The sequence below is a fragment of the Marmota marmota genome, unplaced genomic scaffold, assembly GCF_001458135.2.
Source record: "Marmota marmota marmota unplaced genomic scaffold, marMar, whole genome shotgun sequence".
Taxonomy (NCBI): Eukaryota; Metazoa; Chordata; class Mammalia; order Rodentia; family Sciuridae; genus Marmota; species Marmota marmota.
Window position 1 is genome coordinate 19,730,307 of NW_025999968.1, and position 14,064 is coordinate 19,744,370.

The window sequence follows — 14,064 nt, forward strand, 5'->3', positions numbered from 1 at the left end:
TAGTTTAGTTTAGTTTTTTGATTGGATTACATGTCTCTTTGTCTTTATTGAACTTGAGAGTGTCTCAGGAGACCAGGAGTCCCCCTTATCTTCTCCCCTGATCTAGGACAGAAATCCTCATATAAGTGGGCAAGGAGGACTATGTTCCTAAAGGATTCTTTCCTGCCAATAGATGGTCCTGGCTTCCTCAGGGCCTATTATACTTGATAGATACAGCATAATATATTGGCTTCATAGAATTGTTCATTTTAGCATAGACAGTTCCCAAGAGATCCTACTTGCTAATAGGTTTCATACCTGGGAAGAAAAAGCCAGTGTACCAGCAGGATTGTTCTTTGTAACAATCAGATGAAAACAAATGATACCTCTTGACCAGGGATGCTGCTTTCATTATGGATCACGTTTCTGGCATTGAGATGATTCTAGGGGTATATTCACAATATTTAACAATCAGAACAATGGAGGCACACTAATCAAAATGAATGCTTGGCTGACCTGAGTGGCTAGCCCTTCATCCTCAAGAAAAATCCCATTGAGTTATATGATGATGGGCCACAGGACATCAGTCTGGTTTATTCCCCATAAGCAACTCAGGCTCTTTTCCTAAGCAATTAAACCCCATCTTAATATAATCATCCTGTACCAAAGGACTTTGATCTGAAATCACAGATATATCATTTTCAAAAATATTTTATTGTCTTTGTCCTTAAAATTGCTCCACATTAAAAATTCAGCATAGTTAACTTCTGAAGAGCTCACTGCCTTTTGAGGCTGAGATACTCTGAGGTTTCCCTTTTATAAGCACTGTAGTACTAACAGAGACTTCTTTAGCATTTATTCACCTTATTTCTTTCAATGCCATTAGTTGTTCACTCCAGGACACAATCTTGTCTCCATGTCTTGTATTCACTTAAAAATTTAGAAACTACTGAACTAATTCATTGATCAGCTTATTGATTGACTTATTAGCTTTTGTTGAGTGTATTAGATCAGGACAAGACATATTGGAAATACTTAATTAACTATTTTCCTTTGTATCTCATCCCTTTTACAAGAGGATGTCAGAAATGCTTCAAACATATTAAGAAAGAAATAAAAGAAAGACACAAGTAAATCTTGTTCATCTGTACCCTGTTCCTAAAAGCCATTCTTGCTTTCTAAATGGCTTAAAATTTCTGCCTAAGGAAAAGCAGCACACACACACACACACACACTAGTATTCTGCACACTTATCTTTTTCTTCATACCTTTCTTCCCACAGCCAGTGCTTCATCATTCCTATATTTTATTTTTATGTTTTTTTCTTATCATCTAGGGTCACTGATTTTTGCCTGACTTTATGGACAAATCTGGAAATATTTGAGGGACTCGAGAAGGGAGCAAATGGGTTACAGATTCACTGCAGGTGTTCTTTCCCTCAGCACCGAGGAGGAGAACAGATGGAACCCCTTCACACCAGTCCACAAACCTCCAGATTGCCGGTTACACGTTTTTTCCCTTTGAAGCTGTCTTAATGCCCAATTTTATCCATGAGAAAATACCTTTGAATTAGGGAAATGGAGCACCCACTCTTCTTACCCCCAATTTTTGACCTTGTCCCCAGCCCTTCGCAGTGATCCTGGAGGCATTTCAGTGAAAACAGATGTTTCCTCTTTTGCAAATGTTTAGTGTTACTACAAGATCTGGGTCCTTTGTACATTACATCACTCTCCCAGGAAGCCTTCCCTAAACATCTCAGAGCATCTAACATAGCATTATGATACCACATTGCAACTGAGTTCTTCCATTGTCATAAACTCCTGGGCTTATTTTTATTGACTTTTAAAATCTTATTTCTTTTTAAGAACTTAGTCTGGAGCTTAGCTCATCATGGGTTCTTAGTAAATATTTTGTATGAATAAATAAATGTGTGAATGAATTAACTATTCAATAAGAGAATGGAATGGAGGTTTAATGAATTAACTAATCAATAAGAGAATGGAATGAAGTTTTTTTTTTTTTTTTTTTAGTTTGGAAAAGCTCTTGTTAGTTGCTTCTCTTTAGTTCCTTGCTTATGAGAACTTTTTTTTTTTTACATGTCTGGAAAATGAGTAGAGAAGATTAAGCAGAGACACTACTTGTGCATAAACTGTTTATGTGTAGCTTAAATAATTTAGAAAATAAAGAGAAAGAAGTTAATGGAGCCAGATAATATAAAATTTGTAGCCATGTGTTCATTGACTAAACTCAGGGACTCTCCCCATGGGAAAGGGCCCAGAGGATTTGTGGGAAATACAAAGTAAATAATGCATTTCTCTCATCTATAAATATAACTGGATACAATATAAATCAATGAAAATCAAGTTGAAATCTTTCTTTAAGTAACTTAAACTCCTGTTTTTACAGTTTTATAAGAAGTTATAACAATTCAAATTTTCAGTAATGATGATTATAGAAAGAATGAGATTGAAAGTCAGCCAAACTGGGATTAATCCCATTTTTTTTTTTTTTTGCTGTGAAAGGTAAGAGAATAAAGTAGTTTATGTGTTTAAGCCACAGTTTTCTCATAAAAAAAGAAACATAAAGACAACTGCTTTCTCTACCTTCTGAAGATGTTGTGAGGTCACATGCAAATGGTATGTGTATGACTGACTTTTGATGTAAAACATTTTTCAAAAAGCATTATGGAAGTTTAAAATGTAGTACAGTATGAGCCTATAATCTTCAAGTCTATTCCAAATGTAAATGGGCACTCTTCTTTGAGCTGCAGAGGTAGGTGATCTTCTGACTTTATCTGAGAAGAAGGAAGTACAAAATTTTCCTGTGCAGAAAAGTGGAAACTCATAGCTGGATAATTTAAGGCAACATGTTTATCCTGTCTAATTTCCTGCTGCTTCTTGGCAGTGCTTCACTAACAGTTATCTCTGAAGATTTCAGGACATTGAACAAATTTATCCTCATGACACCTTCAGGGAGAGAGAATTGGTGATGTGCACAGACTTCCCCTGGCTAGTTGAGGCTTCAGCCAATTATAGAAATAGCACACAAGGACATTGTTTCAATATTTTGACTTAAGTTGTCAGCCTCTGGATGTGAAGATTTCTTAACTCTCTGAGATTACTCTGTTTTTTCTCTTTCTCAAATAAAAAGGAAGACTCCGACCAATATTTTCTTTTTTTATTATTAGTTGTTCAAAACATTACAAAGCTCTTGACATATCATATTTCATACAGTTGATTCAAGTGGGTTATGAACTCTCAATTTTCCCCCGTATATAGATTGTAGAATCACATCGGTTACACATCCACGTTTTTACATACTGCCATACTAGTCCGACCGATATTTTCAAAACACATATCCTGGTGCCTTTGGGGTACACTCAACTTATCTGTACCCTGCTTGGCTTGGATTCTTTTAGCAACCACAGTCCAATTTCAGGCTACTGGACTGGTCCATAATTCTAAATCACACTGACATCTTGGGGAAAGTCAGCCAAGGTGATAGACACCAGAAATGATAGAAAATGCTTACATAATGTTTACCAGCAAGCACTGCACTATAAATAATAGTAAATACTTTTATGGTTCTTACCATCATGCACTGTATCAAAAAGAAAGATGTAAACTTATTTAATCCTCACTACAATCCATATAAACATTCCATTTTACAAGTTAAAAAACTGAAGTAGGGAGAAGTAAAGCAACTTATCTAAGGCCACTTATCTGATAAAGTACAAGCATGAGAATAGGCAGCTCACCTGCAGAATTCGTGTGTTTAGAGTCTGTGCTGTTTTGTGGGGAATGATATGCTTTGATTTAGCTCTATTGGGGAGAATTTGGCTTTAGCAGTCTTAGTTGTTGTGTAGGCAATCAACCAAGATTACCATTGGATGTCATTGGTAGTGACTATACATCATAACGTTCTATCTCCCATTTAGGACATCTGTTATTATAAAAGTTAATTATACTTTTGTGAGTAAATTTTGTCTTCATTAGATTACAAACAAGTGGAGAAGAATGTCTTAAAGTTCCGTTGTATTTATTGATGACACACACGCTCATGCACGGCACACACACTTCACTTTCTCTTATATGCACAGAATAGGGTACAAGATGGGTGCCCAGAGGCAGCATTAATTTGTTAATCACATTTCCCCCTTTCTTTTCATACATTCAGTTGATCTACTTTCTGCTTTAAACATACTTTTGGGGGTTGTGAAGATGTAAAACATTATTTTACCATAGTCTCTATTCACCTCTTTAATCAACATCTTCTTCAGACTAAATGGAAAAGGCATCCGCTGCCCTTAGGAACTCACTGCCCCGGAGGGAAGGAACCAGAAGTCCACAAAGGTGTATGTTTCCTGTGCATAAAGGGATTGGATACTGAGAGATGAATAGTGTCCCAAAACAACATCCTCAAGGCTGCTGTTAATAGAGCTCAGGACAAGGGCTCGTGTTACTGGGGTCTCCCTCTCACTGAATCCTTACTGCAGTGGTGTAGCTTCTGGAAGTCTGAATACCACAGATGTTAATTTTATATATGGGAAACAATAAATTCACATGAGATTCAGAATTAAAGTGATTCCTTAAACTACTATGATTTTCCTCCAGACACCCCTTTTTATTCTCAAACTTAGTTGGAGTGGCTCATGCAGCACAGGCTGAGGTAATTCTGTTTTAATGAGCTGGGGGAAATTCCCCTTGATTTCCTAAGTTTTATGAAAACAAAGAGAAGAGATTTTTCATGAATGAAATAAGTGATTTTATAGGAGGTAGAAGATTAAAATGGAAAATATATTCTCCCTCCTGAGCTTTTCTGTTCCTTATTAATGCATAAAAAAGAAAGTAAGTTTGTATCCCTTCTATTAATAATTTTACCCAGCCTTTTAGTATTATTTGATTGGAAAACCAAGATGTATGGCAAGTTTAGCTTTCATTTTTCAAATGAATCTGGTTGGAACAGATGGTAAAACATAGTACAATTGAGAGGTAAAATACAAATTATTATTTAAAAAAACTGTTAATTTGACATTTTAAGACCACTGATTCACTTGTTTATGGAACTGACACATAATAGGCATTATGCTAGGCACTGAGAATATAGTGATGAACTCCTCCTATTTAAACATATGTCACAAAGTACCAATTAGATGTAAACCAAAGGAACGTTAGGTTGGAGGGCAGAGGCATTAGACAAACAGGTTTCTACCTGCTTATGTTGATAGTCCATATTTCTGATAGACAGCATCAGTGGAAGTCATTTAATTGAGTTGAGGATACTGTATACTTGACTATTGTGTGGACAGGAGAAACATAAGGCTGCTGTTTTTACGGCTCTATTCCAAAATCCCAAATAAAACTCCGGGTCCTTTTGAAGTAAAGACAAAGGATTTATTCTGGCCAGGGCCAAGGGAGCAGGAAGCAGACAGTTCTGTAGCCCAAGACACTGAACATGGGTAGGGGGCCACTTAAAAACAGAAAAACCACAAAGGAGGTGGGCGAGAGAGGCAAGTACAATCATAAGACACATTTCTCAGAAATTTGCATTTTTTGTACCTACTCAGGAAGTAAATTAACGTCTGCTCCATAGTTTAAAGACATTGTGGTCAGGGTGCAAGTGGGTGAGGGTGGAGATGTCAGTTTCTATGTGAGTGGACTCATGTGGAAAGGAGGGGCAATTCTGTGTGGTGAGATGGTCTGAGCAGAATGGGATCAACATGACTTAATTTTCAAATCAGTCCTAACACTTTTTTGAGGGCTCACCTACTAACTCAACACAAATATGGCCAGAGGTGTTGGAAATGACCCGTAGTGCACAGAGCCTTAGTATGGGACTGGAGAAGTAGGGTTCAAGCCTACTTATGAGTTCAAAATAAGTCAAACTGAGTCAGAGTTCTCTTAGACCATCTGCAAGCCAGACCTCTCAGGCAGAATAGGGATGTGTGACCTTTGTGTATGCTAAATGCAGTATCTAGAGAACTGTAATAACGTGATCCCTTTGGTGATTGGAACAAGATTTATTTCACTGCTGAGGACACATTGGGCCTAGATCAAGAGAACTTGTCATTGAATTATTGGGGAGAATGGAATGCTGTGGGAGTATTTAGCTAACATTTTTAAACTAACAGTTAATTAAAAGCACTTGTGATGAGCCTTAATACTGGTATTCATTCTTGGATTTTTTTAAAAAAAAATTGTAGCTTTAACCAAATAGTCCAAATAAGTGTTATAAATATATATCAATATCAAACACAGTATGTGCCCTGTGAACATACTTTATGTTAGATTTTATCTTCATTATGTCCATTCATCCAGTCTTAGGAACCAAAGAAAGAGAAGTAACACCACCTGGATGTCTATCCTTCCCTTGGCTATGCTACAGACTACCCGATCACTCCAGAAACAGATTAAAGTACTTGCCCTTCTCTTTGATGAGATTATTTCATCACAAGCAACAATTAAATACTTCTTAAGAAGTTGACATAATCATCTTGATCATAATCATGACCTATTTTTGTTCATCTTTTGTGTGCATAGAAATGGTGGACTTGGTGTTCTATCCTGAGTACTTGACACTCTGATAGCAGCAAGAAGACAAATATATAGGCAACATTTCTTAGAGGTTCTCTAAAATACTTTAACTTTCTTGTTGATTTATTTTTCTAGAATGATTGCTAATCTTAGAGAGTAAGCAAAGTGGTTTAGTCCTTCAAGTCTTAACTGTAAAATATATTTTGAACATGGAAAGTATAATTCCAAGGATGTGGGAGAGAGACTCCAGTCTTGGTGAAGCTTAAGTGCAAAAGAAGAGGAGTTATTTTTCTTTTATTTTTAGTTTGCTGAATTTTCATTATGAATCAATATTGAAATTTATCAATTTTTTTTCTGTGTATATTGAAGTGACTATGTAACTTTCTCTTTATTCTGTTAATATTAGTTGCATTGATTAATTTTCCCCATTGGCTATATAGTATTCTTTTTAAAAATTTTTTTTAGTTGTAGATGGACACAATGCCTTTATTTTAATTTATTTTTTATGAGGTGCTGGGGATCAAACACAGTGCCTGACACGTGATAAGCAAGTTCTCTACCACTGAGCTACAACCCCAGGCTTCTATAGCTATTCCTTTTTTTTTTTTTTTGGTGGTGCTGGGGATTGAACTCATGGCCTTGTGCAAGCCAGGCAAACACTCTATCAACTGAGCTATATCCCCAGCCCATCTATATCTTTATACCTTCTTTCTTAGCTTACAGAGTTCATCTACAATTAGTTGCTTATTGCTTATTTTCATGTGTCAGATGAATTCACTATTTATGAATACACTGTTCCTGTAGTGTTGGTAAAGTATAAACAGCAAAATCTAATGTAAATTTAGATAAGAAAAATTAAGCCCTTCTCTGCATTAGACTGATTCTTAAGGTGAGTTCATCATTTCTATATTATAAAGTTCTGGTGTATCATTTATGAATCAAATTATTCCATAAGTATTATAGAATTTCTCAGTAGAAAAAAATGCAAGTAAAATATAATTATTGGTATATGGAGTGACTTGATTTTAGATGAATTCAGGAATATGCTGCATGTAAAACTGAAATTATCCAATATTTAGTTTATATTCTATACACAGTGATTATCAATACCTTTCTAGAACATTTTAAATTGTGTACTAGTTAAGGTCAAGAAGTTTGTCACTGTAATTTTCCATACAGCACAACATAAAGAGATGTGATAAGAAAGTCTTATATGACCTTTCTTTAGGGTTGTTGACATGATCAGTCTTTCACAGGACAAAATTTGCTGCATTACTTTTGGTTTTCCATTTAAAAATACAAAAAAACCTTAGATTTTCCCTATCATTAAAAATAATTAAGTTATTAAATTTGAATATTTATAATTGAATATGAAATATTCTTATTTTAGTAGGTCAAAGAGTTACCTTAATATTTTTTCTAAATTTTATTGGTGTATTATAATTATACATAATAGTTGGATTTATTATATTTGTATATTAACACGACATAATTTTGTGAAATTCATCCCCTAATATACCCCTTTTACGTTTTCTCCTCCCTTACCCTAATCCTCTCTCTACTTTATTTTTGGTCTTCCTTCCATTTTTGTAAGTTCCATTTTTCCCTTTTTTTTCTTTCTTTCCAACATTCACATGAGAGAAAAGATATGACCCTTGACTCTCTGAGACTGGCTTATTTCACTTAACATCGTGTTCTCCAATACCAGTCATTGTCCTGCAAATGACATAATTTTATTTTTCTTTATGGCTGATTAAAATGCCAGTGTGTGTGTGTGTGTGTGTGTGTGTGTGTGTGTGTTACATTTTCTTTATCCACTCATGTCTTGACAGACACCTAAGCTGGTTCCATAATTTGGCTATTGTGAATTAAGCTGCTGTAAACATGGGCATTCATATATTGCTATCATGTTGACTTTAATAATTCTGGATAAATGTCAAGAAGTGGAATATTTGAGGTCACAGGGTAATTCCATCCCTAGTTTTCTGAGGAAGCTCCAAACCAATTTTCATAGTGGTTATAGTAATTTACCTTCTCAACAACAGTGGATAAGTTTTATCTTTTTCCTACATTGTTATTATTTGTATTCTTGTTGATGGTCATTCTAAGTGGGATGAGATAAAATCACTACGTAATTTTGATTTTTATTTCCCTGATTGTTAAAGATGTTGAAATTTATTTCATACATTTGTTGATCATTTGTATTTTTTCTTTTGAGATGTCTCTGTTAAGTTCATTTGCTCCTTTATTTTTTGGATTATTACTTTTCTGGTATTCTGTTCTTTATATATTCTGGATATTAATTCCCTGTCAGAAGAGAAGCTGGCAAAGATATATTCCCATTCTGTAGGCTTTTTACTCATGCTCTTATTTCCTTTGCTGTGCAGAAGCTTTTTAATTTAATGCCATCCCACTTATTAATTCTTGGTTTTATTTCCTAAACTTTAGGAGTCATATAGAGGAGGTCATTGCCTATATCTATATAGGCAACTATATATATATAGTGTTGCCCTTGTGTCTTCTTGACTGTTTTGTAGGGTGATAGATAAGTATCTAGTTTCATTATTCTATCTATGTTTATCCAGTTTTCCCAGAGACATTTTCTAAAAACACTATCTTTTCTCCAACATAATATTTGGCACCTTTGTCAAGGATCAGATGACTGTATGTGTATGAGTTTGTGCCTGTGTCTTCCATTTTATTCTGTGTTCTTAATGTCTATTTTTATGCCAATACCATTCTGATTTTCTTACTATACCTCTGTAGTGTAATTTAATATCAGGTATTGTAATGTCTTAAGGCTGTTCTTACTGGTCTAGGTCTTTTATTTTTCCATATAAATTTTACGACTACTTTTTTCTGGTTCTGTGAAGAAGATCTTTGAAATTTTGATTGGAATTATATTGCGTCTGAAAATATGACCATTTTAACAATGTTAATTCTGCCTATCCAAGAACATGACAGGTCTTTTCATCTTCTAATTCTTTCTTGTATTTCTTTCTTCAATGCTATATAATTTTAATTATAGAAGTATTTTACCTCTTTAATTATATTTATTCTCAGGTTATTTTATTTATTATTGAGGCTAATATGAATAGAATTGTTTTCCTAATTTCTTTTTTAGTTATTCATTTTTGGTGTATACAAAATCTTTGTATACTGCTGCTTTGCTGAATTTGTTTATCAACTCTGGAAGTCTTCTTGTAGAGTATTTTATGTCTTTTAAGTATAGGATAATACATTTGCAAACTGGCAATATGACTTCTTCCTTTCCTACTTGTGTACCTTTTATTTCCTTCTTTTGTCTAACTGCTCTAGCTAGAACTTCTTGGACAATATTGAACAGGAGTGGTGAGAGCAGACATTCTTGTCTTGTTCTATATTTTAAATTTAAATTTGAGTCATAATAATTTTTAGTTCTGAAGATTCTTTACTGAATTTATGTCTAGATGACATATCCGTTAGTGTGAGATATCTGTTGAAATCACCTAGTATCAGGGGTCTTAGTCTTTATGTGAAATAGTGTTTGTCGTATGTAAACGGGTGCACCTATTTGGGAGCATAAATATAAACTATCATTATGTATTCTTGCTGGATTATTCCCTTTACCAGTATGAAGTAACCTTCTTTTTCCCTTCTGATTAATTTTGGCTTGAAGTCTGCTTTGTTGTAGGTACTCTTGCTTCTTTTGGGGCTCCATTTGCATGCTATTATATTTCTGTCTGTTCACTTTCAGCCTGTGACTGTCTTTTCCTATAAGGTGTCTCTTGCAAATAACATAGATGGTTTTTCTTTTTAAATTTACTTTGCCTGTTTATGTATTTCAATTGGAGAGTTGAGACCATTTTATATTCAGTGTTATTATAGAGATGTTTATTGTTTCCTGCCAGTTTGATGACATTAATTTTATAGCTCGAATAATAAAACACACCAAAAACTGCAACCTCAGCTTCTCATAGGGGAGTTTCTCCACATAGAAGAAAGGGTGAAAGGTAAATTCCCAGTGGGCTCTATTATTGTGAATGCTGGTAACCTTGCTCTAGACCCTGCCACTCCTACCAATAGGAGGGTCAGACCTGAAACCCAGTTAGTGGGGGTTTCCTAGAGTGGATACAATAGCTTTGTACCAGAGAATAAAATTGCATTGTCTCTCCCTCAACCCCCAAATCCCAGGCTATTGTAGCATGGTTAACATATTGAAGATGAAGCTTTGCTTCTATCCCTAATGCTGCCAAGCTATGTAGTCAGAAGACTTACTGTTATAATCAGTTCCAACTGTGCAATTAGCAGGGCTAACTACATATTTTGCTGGAGCTGTCACTGCTGTATTCCTTTCAAGTTGGGTAGTTGGCTGAACTACTTCCCTAGTCAATATATTAGGTGTTGAACTATGCTGCCATCTGTGCCACTGCTGAGCCACATAATCAGATCCTGAGTAGATTCCATGCTTCACCACTTTCCCTCTGCTGTCCCAGATAGCATCTATCACCTGAGCTACTGGGTCTGAGGGCATACTGCTGCTGCTGAGCAAACATTCCCCATGTTCCTTGTATCTAGTACTACTTCTTCTATTGCCAGAGTGGCCATACAATGATTGCTTCACCCTTACTGTTGGGTATGCCACACCCATCTGCAACCGTGGAATACCCCTCCTCCATATGGAATCTGGAAACAGAAGGACTCTAGAATGCCATCATCGTACAAACAAAACCCAAGTCCATCAATTACAATCAAAGAAACTATAGGGAGACAACAGCATCTAAGTTAAATCAAACCAAATGCATCATACCCAAGGGGTACCATAATAAACATTCTTAGGAGAGAGACATTTACTATGAAAGCCACTTTATAAAAATGGTAGAGACAACTGATCTGATAGATGCACAACTCCCAGTGTAGGGTCATAAAAAAAACAAGCTAATATCATGCATCTAAAGGCATACAAAACCTTTTTTTGCAATAGACTCAAAAGAATATTAATGAAATATCTGATAAACAGTTTAAAAGAATAACTATAAATAAAGTGAATATAATTCAAGGGGATGAAGAGAGAAAATTCAATGGCATTAGGAAAAAATTCATGATACAAATAAGAAATGCAACAAAGAGATAGATAACTTGCAAAATAATCAAAGAGAAGTCACAGAAATGAAGAACCCAATAAGTCAAACAAAAGATACAGTTGAGAGTCTTAACAATAGACCAGATCTAGAAGAATTTCTTCTACTTGATCATAGCTTAACTTGAAAGCAGGTTTTTTTTTTTTTTCAAATATCCCAGTAAGACAAATAAAATAGAGCAAAATAAATAAGAAATAAAAATGAAGGGTACCTTCAAGACCTTTGAGACCATTAAATGAACAAATATTCACATTTGAAGAGTGTCTAAAGAGGAAGAAAGGGGGAAAAGTGTAGAAAACCTTTTCAGTAAAATAATAGCTGAAAACTTCCTTAACCTTGGGAAATATATACATAGACATAACTAGAAAGACCTCATCACAGCATATTATATTTTTTAAAAAATGAGAAAAATAATTCTAAAATCTGCAAGAGAAAAATTCCAAATCATACTTAAGGGTACCTTTCTTAGACTAAGACCAGACTTTTCATCAGAAACCTAGCAGGCCATCAGGGAATTGAATAGCATATATTCTATGTCATAGAAGTAAATAAAATCACCCTCAATTAAGAATACTATATATTGCAAAACTATCCTTCAGAAAGGAAGATGAAATAAAAACCTTTTAAGACAAGTTAAAATCTGAGGGAAGTTTTGATCAGTAGAGTATCCTTACAAATGTTGTTTAACAGAATCCTACTTTTAGAAGTGAAAGAAAGTTACTATTAGCATGAAGACATGAAAAAACAAAATCTGTTAGAAAGAGCCAACACATAAAAGAGAAATATGAAAGAATAAAATTTTATCAGTACAATAAACCAGTAAAACACAAAGGTGAACAAAAGAAGTATAAAACAAAGGATATTTGAAACAAAGAGAAGAAAATAAATGTGAGAAGTAATTCTCATCTGTCATTAATAATCTTGAATTTAAGTGGGCTTAATTTTCTAATTAAAAGATACAGACTGGAGGAATGAATTAAAAAAAATAAGATCCAACAATATGCTGCCTACAAGAAACTCACTTCACCAATAAGATACACACACAAGCTGATTGTGAAAAATAGAAGAAGATATTCCACACAAATGAAAACCAAAAGCAAGCAGGAGTAGCTAAACTTGTATGCCATAAAATAGACTCTAAGGCAAAAACTGTAAAAAAACAATCACTAACAAAGAAAGAATAAAATCCTATCATTTACAGAGAAAGAGAGAGAACTAGAGGATATGTTAAGTGAAATTAGCCAGATACAAATACTGCATGATTTCACTTACAAGGAGTGTGTAACAGTAAAATAATAGTTACCAGAGGATGGGAGGATTAGGGAGACAGATATCAGTGGAATATCATTACTAAATAAATGAAGTAATGCACATGTTAAGTCATTTAACTTAACTATATAACAATATATACATACATTAAGCACCATGTTATACACCAAAAATATATATTATTTTTATTTGTAAATTAACCAAGTAAATATATTTAAGAAGTTAATAAATGATAATTCAAGAACCTAGATAGAGATAATAAATCTAAGTCTGGTGACAGCCAATATTTATCCCTGGGTAGCTTATTGTTCTCTTTTAATTAAGCAGAATTACTCAGGCCATTTACCATGAGTTTTAACCACACAAAGTATACTTTCTCAAGTTACTTGGCAATGAAGTTGGCATGATATTGCTCCGTTGGCTGTATATTTTACAGTTAGGTAAGGAATGTTTCTACTGGCAGAATACCTCATGCAAATAGTTTAGATACTTTTTGTAAGTGCTAAATTATAATAGCATAAATATTGAATTCCATTATTATAAAAATAATGAGTGATTCCAGTTCCACTCTGAGATAAATTATTTGGTAGTATACACAATACTTGAATCTGGCAAGGGAGTGGGATCCAAAGAGAAAAGAAAACATTACAAGAAAGCGTTTTCCTCCTTGGCTATAGAATTAATCTACCAACACACAAACCAACTGGAATAGGTTGGACTTCAACATATATTACAGCAGAACTTTTCAAGAATTTGGTCAATTACTTTTGGTATTCTGATATAGGAGATCTGTATCTATAATATATATGGATATGATATTGTGATATAATATATATAATATATAATAGAAGATATATATGTGTGTGTGTATATAAAAAGTAAATGTGTCCTTTCACTTGTGTTATAGTTATTCTGTGAATCCTTTGTTGTTATCTTTCTGTTCATTTCTTGTAAACCAGAAAAAAAGTACATCCAGACCTTGTGTTTTGTCTATAGATTGGGTAAACAAATTGCCTTTGGCTCCACATTTTCTCTGCATGGGTATTGATTGAACTTTCTTGTCAGATCTATCGTTAGAGATGGGTGATAAGTATGAATCACTGTCCCAGGACTAACGTCTTTCATTTTCATTTGTCTGATTTGGAACTTTTCTCAATGTATAG